The following is a 13,537-nucleotide window of genomic DNA, read 5'->3' as shown; positions in this document are numbered from 1 at the left end:
TTGTAGTTTATATACTATATTGTAAACTTTTTTTTTCAATTTTGCTTACAATGGATTCGTAATATTTTTCTGATTCTAAAGGTATATATGAACCCATATTTTTTTACTTGTGAAATGATAAAATTGAGTTCAAAGTATTTATTCTCGTGGGTTTAAAAAAATCGATTTTTTCAATAATCACCTGACAGAATTGAAAAAGTAAGGTGTCAAATTAAAGATCTTACTATTTTTGTTCATAATGGCCATTTTCTTTCTTTTTTTTGTTGCATTTTAGTACCTTAAAATCGACTTATTTTTTTTTTAAACTTAAATTACTTAAAAAATAAGAGGTCTACAAAAAAACCGATTGCATATCTGAATTCTATGAAAAATTTTACATCTACTACTTACTAAAAGGACCGGCTAGCTATAAAAAAAAAGTTGATACAACTTCTTTATAATATAAAGTTCATTTTAACCCGCTTGCTTTTCTATATTACTTTAATTTTTGAAATGAAGATTCTTAGGAAAATTAGGCTTCAAGCAACTCTATAATCAAGTCTTAATACGTAAGTTAGAATAAGTTAGAATTAGAATAAGCTTCGAATTAATTTATTTGTCTCTTTCAAGACATCATCTAGTGAACTAACCAAAGGACATTATTCGCTTGTAAAAACTCCAAAAATATTACAGTTAAATTATATGTTATTTGTATTTGTAATAAATTGGATGTGACTCACTGTAGAGTTTAAAAGATTAGTATAAACCAATTGATAACTAACCCTTTGATTGCTCGACCTTTTGTCCGGAAGCCCTAAATGTGCATGGTAATGTGTTGCGCTTGTTTATGGGACAAGGCATTCCCCCCGTCTGTCACAATACGTGTCACGTGCTATACATAAAAATCATTTCAAACGTTTTAGTATGAGACCAGTTCAAACTTGAACCGAAGGCAATTTTCGCTATTGACGCGGGTTATCTATGAACCTCACTGTCTTTGTTTATATCTCGTATTTTATAGTTTAAATAAAACAATGAAATATTCCTATAATAGTATGTATAGTTTAGGAAGTTTGATAAGGAATTTATTATTAATTAGAATCAAAGCTGAAGATAATAGAACAAGAAAGGCATCATGTATCAAAGCGAAGATCAACAAATTAAAACATTCCTTCAAGCTACCATTAGCAAAATGGACTTATGACAAGCTTCACTTTAAAAAAGAACCATATCGGTTCAGTGGTTAGTGAGATCATATACAATACTCACAGACTTTCTGTTTCTTTTATAAAAGGGTTGTTTATATTCTTGAATGTCTTTATTTAAGACCAGAGTTGCTTTAACTGGTATAGGCGGGATTCTCCTTCGATTTTTAAGTGGTCATCTCGAGAATCAAGAACATCATCCGCGTGTGATGGGTTGAGATACTCTAACACTTTGTATATTTGGTTAATCAACAATAACATCCAACAGAAAACCAACCCTTTGATTGCCTGACCTTTGCCTGAGAAGTACTAACTGTGCAGTGCATGGTAATGAGTTGCTCCTGTTTATGGGCCAATGCATTTCCCCCTACTCTAACTAATAATGCACCTGACATATCAGCAGTAGGGACATTGTTAACGTCTTTAGTTATGACTCGGTGTAAAACTGAGATTAGAACCTATAACCTCCCCGACGATTATCGGAGGCACTACGCGGTGAGCCACCGTCGCCAGTTAAATGACACACATTTAATATAGAAAATCTTTCAAGGATCTAAAGGGATAAGACAATGGTCGATAAACTTATGTACAATGTACACCCCCAATGATTAGAAACCAAACTATCCCTTCTGTAGATTGAAATTAGTGGCTAAATTTGAACACTCAATTTGATGATCTAACCTATCGAAATTCAATAAATCCCCAAAGTTGATAAGCTAACGAATAATTATTATTATGCAACTTTGGGGACTATTTTAAAAAACACTCCATTGTCTACTTATTATATAGAAAATCTGCTTTTTTATAATACTATCACACAATAAATCTGTAAAAGAAATTAATTTAAACACCAATTTTTCGGAACATTAGACATGAAGCAAAGCCTTTTTAGTGCCTTAAATGCTTATAAAATAACAAGGACAATTTTGTTATAAACCTAAAAGAAAATAAGGCGATTTCCTTCAAAGTGCCTTGTTAAACAGAGAACCCATTCCCCTAATTTTTAAAATAAGGGAAATAGGGTGGGGGGAGGGCAGTAGTTTTTAAGTCTTTTTTTTGTTCTTTAGGTCAGGTTAGGGTAGGTTATATTTTGTAGTTGATAGCCCCGCAGGGTTAGGACATCGCAAGTAAAGGACCTGCAAAGGGTTAGGCAAAGGTAAAAAATACCACCTTATTTCAATTTATTTAAAGAAATAAATAGGGGGGAGTCTTGGTGTTCGACAACTACTTTGAAGGAAATCACTGAAAAGACGGACAAAGTAAGTTACAGAGTGAGTGTTTAGATAATAAAAGTAAGTTGTTGCACACACTTTATTTCCCCAAATAGCTGGCTAAATAGTTATACAGAAAATTCAAAGTCATCCAAGCGTTAAAGTGGTGGGCCGTTAGCCAAAGACTATTACAGTTTAGATCCTCTTAGACAAAACATAGGACAATGTTATAGATACAAAATATTGACAAGTAGTGGGACAAAGTGACTAAAAAGTCAGCCATGTGACGTCGTAAAAATGAGGGAGATGATAGGAGAAATGGGAAAGAAACCCCCTAAAAGTGATGATCCTTCATTTTTATGACGTCACATGGCTTATTTTTGAGTCACTTTGTCTCACTACTATTAACAATCATTTTTAACCTACCTACTTTATTTTTTCAGGGGTTTCTTTTTTACAACCCCCCCCAACCCTTAAAAAAATGATAACTTCATTTAAAGTCCAGTATAGAATAAAGGTATTTACAGAACAGGTATGATTTTTAACAATTATATTTATGACACGAATTGGACAGAGATACGAACTAGTTCCAAAGTCAAGGACAGCCATTGTCCCATTCCTAAATCCCTGAGCTGGATCTTTAAATCATTTTAGTGGTGAGCAATATTGGGGTGAGCCAACTTTCCACCAATGAGAGCACAGCATTTTATGAAATGCCGCGCTGTGATTGGCTGAAATTCGGCTCACCCCGATCTGGCTCACCACTAAAATGATTTAAAGATCCAGCTCTGGTTTCGAACCAATCACCACTACGGTTGTTGGTTTCACCGGACAGCGGAAAGTGTCATGTGTAATGTCATAAAAATACGTCTAAAAAGGAAGGATTACAGAAGTGGGAAAGAAGACCCTAAAAAAGAGTTAACAATAGACCTAATTTTATGATGTCACACATGACAATTTTCATTCCCATATAAACAACCCCTTAAATAGTGGATGTAAATATTCATTTATTTCCCGGAGGTAGTCATTTATTTCCCGGAGGTAATCATTTTTAGAAGATTTTTAATTTTTTTTTGGAAGATTTTTGAATTTTTTATTAATTATTAAAAGAAACTTGATATCAGGGATATAAATGATCATAGCCGGGAAATAAATGAAAATTAAAAACCAAAATTAAACCACATTTTAGCATAAAAAATGAGTTTTTTTTGTTTAAATGAGAATGATATTCCTGTCCAGTTTTTTGTTTAGGAATGAATATTTCTTACCCGAGGGAATAAATGATGGACCGACTTCTCGTGAATAAATGATGACCTATCGGTCCATCATTTATTCCCTCGGGTAAGAAATATTCATTCCTAAACAAAAAACTGGACAGGAATACCCCATTTCTCCACAATTATTCTCTACTTGTAAACATAATTTTTTACTTCATGTTTATAATGTTATTGTTAATAATCCAATTTGTGAAAAAAAATTGCACATGTTTTTGCGTTGGATCCTGCCTCTAGGAAACATAAAAAAGGGAGAGGTAGGTTTCGGGTAAAATCCGTAAGGGTGTGTGTTTTAAGGCTTAAAAATAGTAGTAAAACGATAATATTCACTAAATATGTGTATTTCTTATTGAAAAGAACTATAGACAAACAAAAAAAATAATTTTTTATCGTTATACTACTGTTTTTAAATAATAACACATAACCTTTACGCATTTTACCCCAAACCTACCTCTCCCTTTCTAATCCTTGTTTATCTACACTTAAATATTCTTTGATTTGAATCTTGTTTTATCCTCCGTTGAACGGAAAATTATCATTCACAAACCAGAAAATTGCACCCCAAAAATCCTCTCAGAGTAATAAAGAGAAAGAGTGAGAGAGCGAGAGAGAGGGAGAGAGAGCGAGAGAGAAAGCTAGAGAGAGAGAAATAAGCGGCACAGTTAGATTTAAATGGAAGTTAGGAAGGCTTTTCCCTCAAAGTGCGTTGTTGAGAATAAAAACCCTGCACTCTTATTTTTACATACTTTGAAAATAAAGAGGATGTTGTTATTCGTTTTTTATATTTTTTTCTAAGCAACATTAAAAAAATTTATGTATTGCCATTTATAAAAAAGCTTTTCTTTTATTTTTCTGGATTTTGGTTAAATTGGTCCTTCCTTGATTTTTTTGAGCTTCATTGCCTTTGGGTGTTTTCATCCTTAATTTTATTCTAACTTACATTTCAAATCAACTGTGAGGATATAGATAATAGAAATAGAGAATAGATAGATAGAATGGGAGAAAAATAGAGAAAGAAAGAGAGGATAAGCTTAATTGTAAAAGAAGGGAAATAAAGAGAGTGGGTTAAGGGTTTTATATTATAATCAGGGAGGAAGGGAGAGGGCATTAGACCGTAAATTATTCTTGTTCCCAAACTTTTATAAAAATTCAATTTCGTTGGCTTAAAACATTAGGTACTTTTATTTTATCTTGATTGGTTAGTTTAAACTAGAGGTGTTAAACTTTTAGTCTACAAAAAGGGGTAATTTTGATTATTATCATTTGGTATTCACAACAATTTATCCTCCAATTGTCTTATCCCTGATTTTAATATTCGACTAAGTATAATAGACTAAAATATAGAATGATAAATTCACTAGAGTAAATCTAAACGTCTTTTTTTCATAATTAATTTCGTGAACAATGCACCCTGTAACCCTGTTCACGTAGCTCTACAAAGTGTCCGAAAAATTGAGCCGTGTGACGTCAATAGATCCATCACTTTTCCTTTTCCACTTCTTCTCTCATCTCTCCCTTTTTTTGACGTCACACGGCTCATTTTGTCGTGCTTTCCTATTCATTCTATTGCAGTTTAGCTGGATAAAAGATCTACAATATAAAAGGATTTCTATTAGTTTTATATGAAAAGGAATTTTCCTCTAAGTACACTCTATTGTTAAGAGTTTTTGATAGGTTGGGGATTTTATGATCATAACCCTTAAAGCAAATTTAAATAATGTAATTTTAAACAAATTATTAGCACAGCTACTCTTCAACTTGCATATATACATACAAAGTGTCTCACAAATCAGTCATGTGGCGTCATAAAAATGAGGGAGATGAGAGAAGAAGTGAGAAAGACGTCACATGGCTGATTTTTGAGACACTTTGTCCCACTACATACATGCGTCTCATATACCAATGTTACTTAAACTTCTTGTTCATCGAATGATTTCAAAAAAAAATAATAAGCTGCCTTAAAAAAGGTTCTTATACAGAATTTAAATGCGAAAATTAAATTAATTGTAGAAAATAATATTTTCTTTTCAAACATAAGCGTGGAGAAGGGAGGTGAGTGGGGGTGTCAAACTCCCCCTAAAATAAGAAATTAGTATGGACTGTCTTCTCCTTTCCCCCCCCCCCCCCCAAAAAAGTCTTCTCATTCCCTGTGTACGCAACAGAAATGACAAACAGACAAAAGAAGGTAATAAGCAGATGTTAAGTCAAAAAAAAGAAATCGAGAAAAAACGATTCTCTTAACATTGTGCCTTATCGTGCAAGTAATCACTTCTAAATTAAACATTTTCTTGTCTGTATTTTATATTGATTGTCTACAGTCTTCTGATAAAGAGTAAAATAGATTGCTCAATTTGTAACCTAAATTGGTTTACAATAGTAGATAAAATTAAATACTAAATTGTTTGTATATAAAAAGATGTTTTTGTAAAGTGGCTATTTTAAAACTAAAGGCAGGGATCTAAATGTATACATGGCAGATAAATTGATGTACATACCCAATGATGATACACAAAATGACCCATACTGTAGATTACAACAAGTGGTTGAAACATTTGGATACTCAACTTAAGAACCCAACCAATCAAAGTTTAAAGAAAGTCACTAAGGAGTTAAGTCAGCGAATAAGGAAAAGTTAGTATAAAACTTTGGGGACTGCTGTAATAAACAGCCCAATGTCCCCTCCCTCCCTGAACTAAAGAACTATCTGAGTATTTTCTGAAATGTACGCTCCGCCAATTTTCAACATTATTGTTTTTGTTATAATAAAACTATTTTCATCTAAGAATAGGGAATAAAATAGTTATTTCTCGCATCGTATTATAAACAGCTTTCCGCGGATATAGAATGCACCTCGGGGCTAAAAAACTGGTTTTAATCTTATAATTGTACATTCTATATCCGCGGAAAGCTGTTTATAATACGATGCGAGAAATATCTATTATCTCCATTAACAATGCGAGAAATAAATGTTTTGTTTTGACAATAGAATTATGAGACCTTTATTGTTTTGACATTTTAATTTTTATGATCACGAAACCTCATAAAATAGAAATTTATATTTAAATATTTATATTGAACTTTAGGGGGAGGGGGGTTGTTAAAATGACAAAGGGGGCGTTTTTTTACTACGGAGTAAAATTTAGTTACCACCTCTAAATTTTTTGGGTGGTTAAAAACTAACATTTTGCTATGAAATGTTACATTTTACCTGGCCTTTAAGAAGTTTTTTGTTGTAAGATCTCAGTAACAGCTTATCTTTTACTTTCCATAGGAAACTCTATCCATTAAACTCATTTGAAAAAGATTTTTCTAGTCTAGATCCTTAACCCCACATGGCTGTTTTACATCAACTTAACCTAACCCAGAGTGTTTTTGAAAAAAAAGTAACGAAATTTTTTTTCTTTAAAATATCTTGCTATGTAAGTGAACCTTTATAGGGATCTAAAGGGATAAGACAATGGCCGACAAATTGATGTACATCCCCAATTATGATACACAAAATTAACCCTTCTGTAGATAAAATTGAGTGGTTAAAACGTTTGAACACTCAACTTAATGAAGCAACAAATTAAAATTAACTAAAGTTCCCAAAGTTACGCCAACAAATGAGAAAACGATATTATAAAACTTTGGGGACTAGTGTAATAAATAGCCCATTGTCCGCTCTCTCTCTGTCTAAATAGCAAATGACTTTATATTGTAAATGTATGTTGATTAATGAATTGACCCCTGGGGTCATGAGAAAGCCAATTAAGATAAAATATGCGCGTACAATTTTCACATAAAACAGCAAAAAAAAGAGAAGAAAAATCGGGTCATGTGAAGGAAACGAAGTTGCGGGCTTCGTCGTATTTTCACAGTAGCTTTTGAAAGGTTATTTTAGGTTAAGTTAGGTTAGGTGATTGCCCCGCAGGGTTAGAACCCCCCCCCCCCATGAGTCGGATAAAATAGGAGAAAATCTACTGTGAAAATATGACAAAACCAACAACTTCGTATTTTTCACATGACATGAAAAATCTCAAAAAATGCAATACCATAAAATCAAATAACTATTTTTAAAAGCGAAGCTTTTCTATAATTAGGGTCGGTCCGTCCGTACGTCCGTCCGTACGTCCGTCCGAGATAGATAGCTTTTATTCGTTAATTTAGGCATGTTAGAATTGTCCTATCGATTTCAAACTTTGCATGATGATTCCTGTAGTAGTTGGGTACGATTTAGAAAGCGTAGCAACTCTATAATCATTACCAGAATGTCCGTACGTCCATTTTAAACATGTTGATTTTTCTACTTTTTTAACAACAAATTTTCAAGTGTTTTAATTATCCGTTTGATCTGATTTTTGGTATATTGATTCCTGGGACAACAAAGAACAATATTATAAGCGAAGCAACTCTATAATCAAGTCCAAAAATGTAAGTATGTCCATAAACATTATCCTGTTTTTAAACAGTTTTTCAACAAATTTACCTACAATTTTGATTCGACATATTTACATTTATGTTCCGATTTTTCAGTTCAGATACTATACAAGTGTTAAGGTCCGTTTGTCCTACCGTTTTAGTGCTTCGCTTTTATGGATGTTGTCATCCTTGTTAATGAAAGAAGAACACTTAACTAAAATACATTGATAAATTATTGTTTTGAGTAATGAAAAAGTAAAGTAATACCGCAACTAATCACAAACAAGAAAGTCTGTTCGTTGGTCAATTTAACTTATTACATGATTTCCGGCTCTCTATATGTGTTAATGTTTTTTAGTCTTGTGGCAGGGCTTCCCTGTTATGAATGTTGTAAAGTCTGTTAAGTTATTTTATGTTTCATCATTATTAAAAGCGAAGCTTTTCTATAATTAGGGTCGGTCCGTCCGTCCGTCCGTACGTCCGTCCATATGTCCGTCACGGATAGCTTTTTTTGTTAATTTAGACATGTTAGAATTGTCCTATCGATTTCAAATTTTGCATGGTGATTCATTTAGTTGTTAGGTACGATTTAGAAAGCGTAGCAACTCTATAATCATTACCAAAATGTCCGTACGTCCATTTTAAACATGTTGATTTTTTTACTTTTTTAAATAGCTTTTTTCGTTAATTTAGGCATGTTAGAATTGTCCTATTGATTTTAAATTTTGCATGGTGATTCCTGTAATAGTTAGGTACAAGTTAGAAAGCGTAGCAACTCTATAATCATTACCAGAATGTCTGTACGTCCATTTTAAACATGTTATTTTTTTTTACATTTTTAACAACAAATTTGTATTTGACCTAATTATCCGATTGGTCTGATTTTTGGTATACTGATTCCTGGGACAACAAAGTACAATATTATAAGCGAAGCAACTCTATAATCAAGTTTTAAAAATGTAAGTATGTCCATAATCATTATCCTGTATCAAGCAGTTTTTTAACAAATTTACTTACAATTTTGCTTTGACTCTTATACATTCGCATTCTGATTATTCAGTTCTGACATTATACAAATGTTAATGTCTGTTTGTCGTACCGTTTCAGAGCTTCGCTTTTATGGATGTTGTCATCCTTGTTTGGCTTTAATTAAGTTGGTCAAAAATGTTGACAAAATAAACATTTCTTGAGCTTAGATACTTAAAAAGTTCCTTTACAAGCCCAAATAAATCAGTTTGAAATATCTTTATATGTCAAGAAAAATTTATGAAAATACTAAAAAACCTGAATTTGAGTGTAACCTTTTATATGCACTGATACCATAAAATCAACAGAAAAAAATACTTATTTATACTTTTCTCTCATTTTAAAAGTTTAATTCTGTTGAATTAACTATTCTTAAAGGGATTGATTTTAAGATAATTATTTAGCTTAATGCTGATATTGTTCAAATTTGTGGGGACACTGTGTATGAAATAGATCAAAGATATCCCGATGACAAAAATATTTCTTATAACATGTGTTTTATACTAATTACTTTACATAGCTCAAATATGTACATAGATAGATAGATAGCGAAGCAACTCTATATTCACTACCATAATATCCGTACGTCCATATAAAACATGCCAATCTTCAACTTTTCTACGACATTTTTTGTATAATATAATTTTTAAAAAAATTGTCAAATAATTTATCCCATCGATTTCAAACTTTGCGTTATTATTCCGAGGTACGATTTAGAAAGCGTACCAATTCTATAATCTTTGACAGAAAGTCCGAATTACAATTTTAATAAACATGTTGATTTTTAACTTTTTAACAACAAACTTTCATGCGATAAAATTATCCGTTTAATCTGTTTTTTGGAATACTAATTCCAAGGACAACAAAGTACAATAAACAAAGCATCTTTATAATCAAGTTCTAAAATGTAAGTATGTCGTTAAACATTTAAGCAGTTTTTAACAAATTTACTTGCAATTTTGTTTAGACTTATGCATTAATATTCTGCTTATTCAGTTCTGACACTCTACAAGTGTTAATTTTCGTTTGTCCTGCCGTTTCAAATCTTCGCTTTTATGGATGTTGTCATCCTTGTTATTTGAGGAAAAATTGTTTTATTTCATATTACAAAGTAAATTCTTTGTTGATAGCATTAATAGGTTTTATTAAAAATACAATGACATATTTATTTGATTGCTTAAAAGTTGTAGTCTAATTTAGTAATTATTTTTAGGAAAAAATAATATCTCTTAAATGCAGGAATCTAAAGGAATAAGACAATGGCCGATAAATAAATGTTCATCCATCCCCAATAATGATACACAAAATTGCCCCTTCTGTAGATTACAATTAGTGGTTGAATTATTGTGATTAACATCTCGGATACGCATATTCCTACTTTTAGGGAAGCCTAATCAGTGCCACACATAACATCTAGTGTTAGTCATACAATTTAAATTTTATAAATATTATGAAAAATTGTAAAGTACACCTGGTACTAAGCAGTATCTTGGTGTACTATTGTATGTACTGCTTCGTAAGACGGGGGGTAATCTGTCACTGAATAAATGTTTTTTATGTTTTTTTTATGACAATCAAATAAATGAACAAACCAAATAAAATTCAATACAAGTCCCCGATTTTTTTTAAAAAGGTGAAACAGGTATTATAAGCTTTTGAGGACTAGTGTAATAAACAGCCCAATACTATCCCTCCCTGTCTTAAATAATATCTCTTAAATGTCATAAACTCATCTATTAACCTATTCGCGTAACCTCGAGGGGTAGGGGTTGAGGGGTAGAAGGGCGGGAGGGGGGTTAACCCCTCCTCCGAGGAAGTAATTAGGGAAGTCCCATTTTATCTCAGACATTTTGGGGCCTCCCCTTAATTAAACCCCACCCTTTTTGCCCATTTTACCCCTCCCATAAAGAGTAATGCAGACCAGGGAGTAAGGGGACATTTGCCTGTTTATTACATTAATCCCCAAAGTTACATAATAACGTTTTCTTATTCGTTGGGTACACGTTTGGGGACTTTTATTAAATTTTAATTGGTTGATTCATTAAGTTAAGTGTCTAAACGTTTCAATCACTACTTGTATTCTACAGAAGGGGTAATTTTGTTATCCTCATTGGGGGTGTACGTCAATTTATCGTCTCAATTCTCTTATCCCTTTAGATCCCTGAATATAAACGCCTTTGTATATAGGATTACATAATTTGTATGTATATATTTACTCTAATATTAGACCGATATTCTTTTATTTTGATAGCATTAAACTAAATTTGGAATTGGTATCAGAAGGATAAAAAGAAATACAAATTGCTTTTACATACATTATAATTTCACAATCATACATTTGATTGAAGAACTTATATTGAAAGTCCTAACTAAGGGGATAATGTAACACATTTTTTAGAATCCATTGCAAACAAGAGGGGGGGGAGGGGGATGATCTCAGTTTACTCTAATAATGACATCGGAGACATATAGGAGCCTATAACTGTTCCTCTGTCCCCTCCCCTTTTTAGCTTTAACCCCTAGACCCAGGAATCTAAATGGATAAGACAATGGCCGATAAATTGATGTTCATCCCGGAAGTTAATAAACAAAATTAGCCCTTCTGTAGATTACAATTAGTGGTTGAAACGTTTTGTCTGTCAACTTAATAAACCAACTTATCATAATTCGTTAAAATTTGACAATCAAACGAATAAGAAAACGTCCTTATAAAACTTTTGGGACTAGTGTAATAAACAGCCCAGTGTCCTCCCTTGCTCCCTGCTATAACTGTCCGCCTGTCCCCAACCCCAACATTTTTAACCCCCCAATCCCCGCTACACAAGGGTTAAACGTATTTAACCCCTAATGATGTTGTACACCATATGGAATTAGGTTATTTAGGTATTTCTCATGCATCATAGAAACACAAAATTGGGGGGGGGGGGCAATAAGTCACAGGGATATAATCTTAAGTATATAGTCATTTAAAATATATAAAACTGACAATTCTAAATTAACAAAAAATAAATTGTTTCAAGATAAAAAATGAAAATATTTTAATGTTTGTATATGTATTTATACATTGTTTACTTAATCTTACATTAATATTAAAAGTTTAAACATTTAACTGCGTTTTTTATTTGATTCATTTTAATTGTATTATAGGAAACAAGAATGAAAACATCCATAAAAGCGAAGCTAAACAATTAAGTTGGTGAGGCAAAAGAAAAAGATGAAATATATAGTAACAACTCGTTTTAAATTTGTCAGTTTTTCGAATATTGAATAAAATTTCTGTTATTAGCTGTCTAAATTGTAAAAAAAACCTGTCATGCAAAGTTTGAAATCGATAGGACAGTTCTAAAATGCATAATTTAGCGATTAAAGCCTTCTGTTGCGGACGGACGAAATGCCCTAGATGCTTCGTTCTAAAAATTTTGATTTACTTTTCCTCTTATCTATCTACATCTTACTCATTACTTAATATCTAAATTTACTAATTAACCTCCCGGGTGGGGAAAGGTGAGATTCTAAGTTGAAATTTTTAAGTAATGAGTCTTCTTTATAACTTACTTTGTTCGTCTGTTTATAGACTATTGCTGAGCCCAATTTATATAACTAATAAATATCTATATTGAGTAATTTCTAGCGATTAAAAATATTTTACCCCCTCTCCCCACCCCCCCCCCCCTCTACATTTAACTAAACTAATTATACCCAAGTTAAAGTTGATATAAACCTTAACCCAAAATTTGAAAAAAATAAAAGCTTTTATTTTTTGAAAGCAAAGCTTTTCTATAATTATTAAAAGGAAACAAGTCCTAAAAATGTAAGTATGTCCTTAAACATTATCCTATAATTAAGCGGTTTTGCAACAACTTTACAATTTTGTTTAGACAGACGCATATATATTCTGCTTATTCAGTTCTGACACTCACTTACCCTAGGGTAAAATTGTTAGGTGATTAATAAAATTAAGCGCGCTTCGCAATCCCCTCTCCTCTAAAATGAGAAATTCTACATTAAAGGCCCATTAAATACTTATTATTATTATTATTCTATAATTTATTGGGTTTTCTGTAAAATAAACATAATTGATAAAATACGCATATATTAAAGCATGATAAAATAAAGTAAAATAAGAACAGTGGGATATAGTTTTACTGGTTGATGAGTTTGATGGCTGTATCAATTGCATTTTCCATGTTGATGTTGTCATCCTCTGCATCGTCGTTAGTGTTGATGATGGTGTCGCATTTGTAGATATTCTTCTTTGATAGCAGGGAAGAGAGTTGTACCTGTAGACTCTTCTTATATCTGGAGGTTGGTTTGTTGAGTTTGGTTAGCAGACCAAACACAAATTTAGACAGTGTTTCAGTGGCGCTATCCTGTAGATGGACGCCATCGGTGAGGTTGATTAATACTTATTAATAGATATTTATTTAGATAATTTTGAGAT

This window comes from Acartia tonsa, chromosome 13, assembly GCF_053477335.1.
Source record: "Acartia tonsa isolate MP-2025a chromosome 13, ASM5347733v1, whole genome shotgun sequence".
Lineage (NCBI taxonomy): Eukaryota > Metazoa > Arthropoda > Copepoda > Calanoida > Acartiidae > Acartia > Acartia tonsa.
This window is presented reverse-complemented; position numbering follows the sequence as displayed.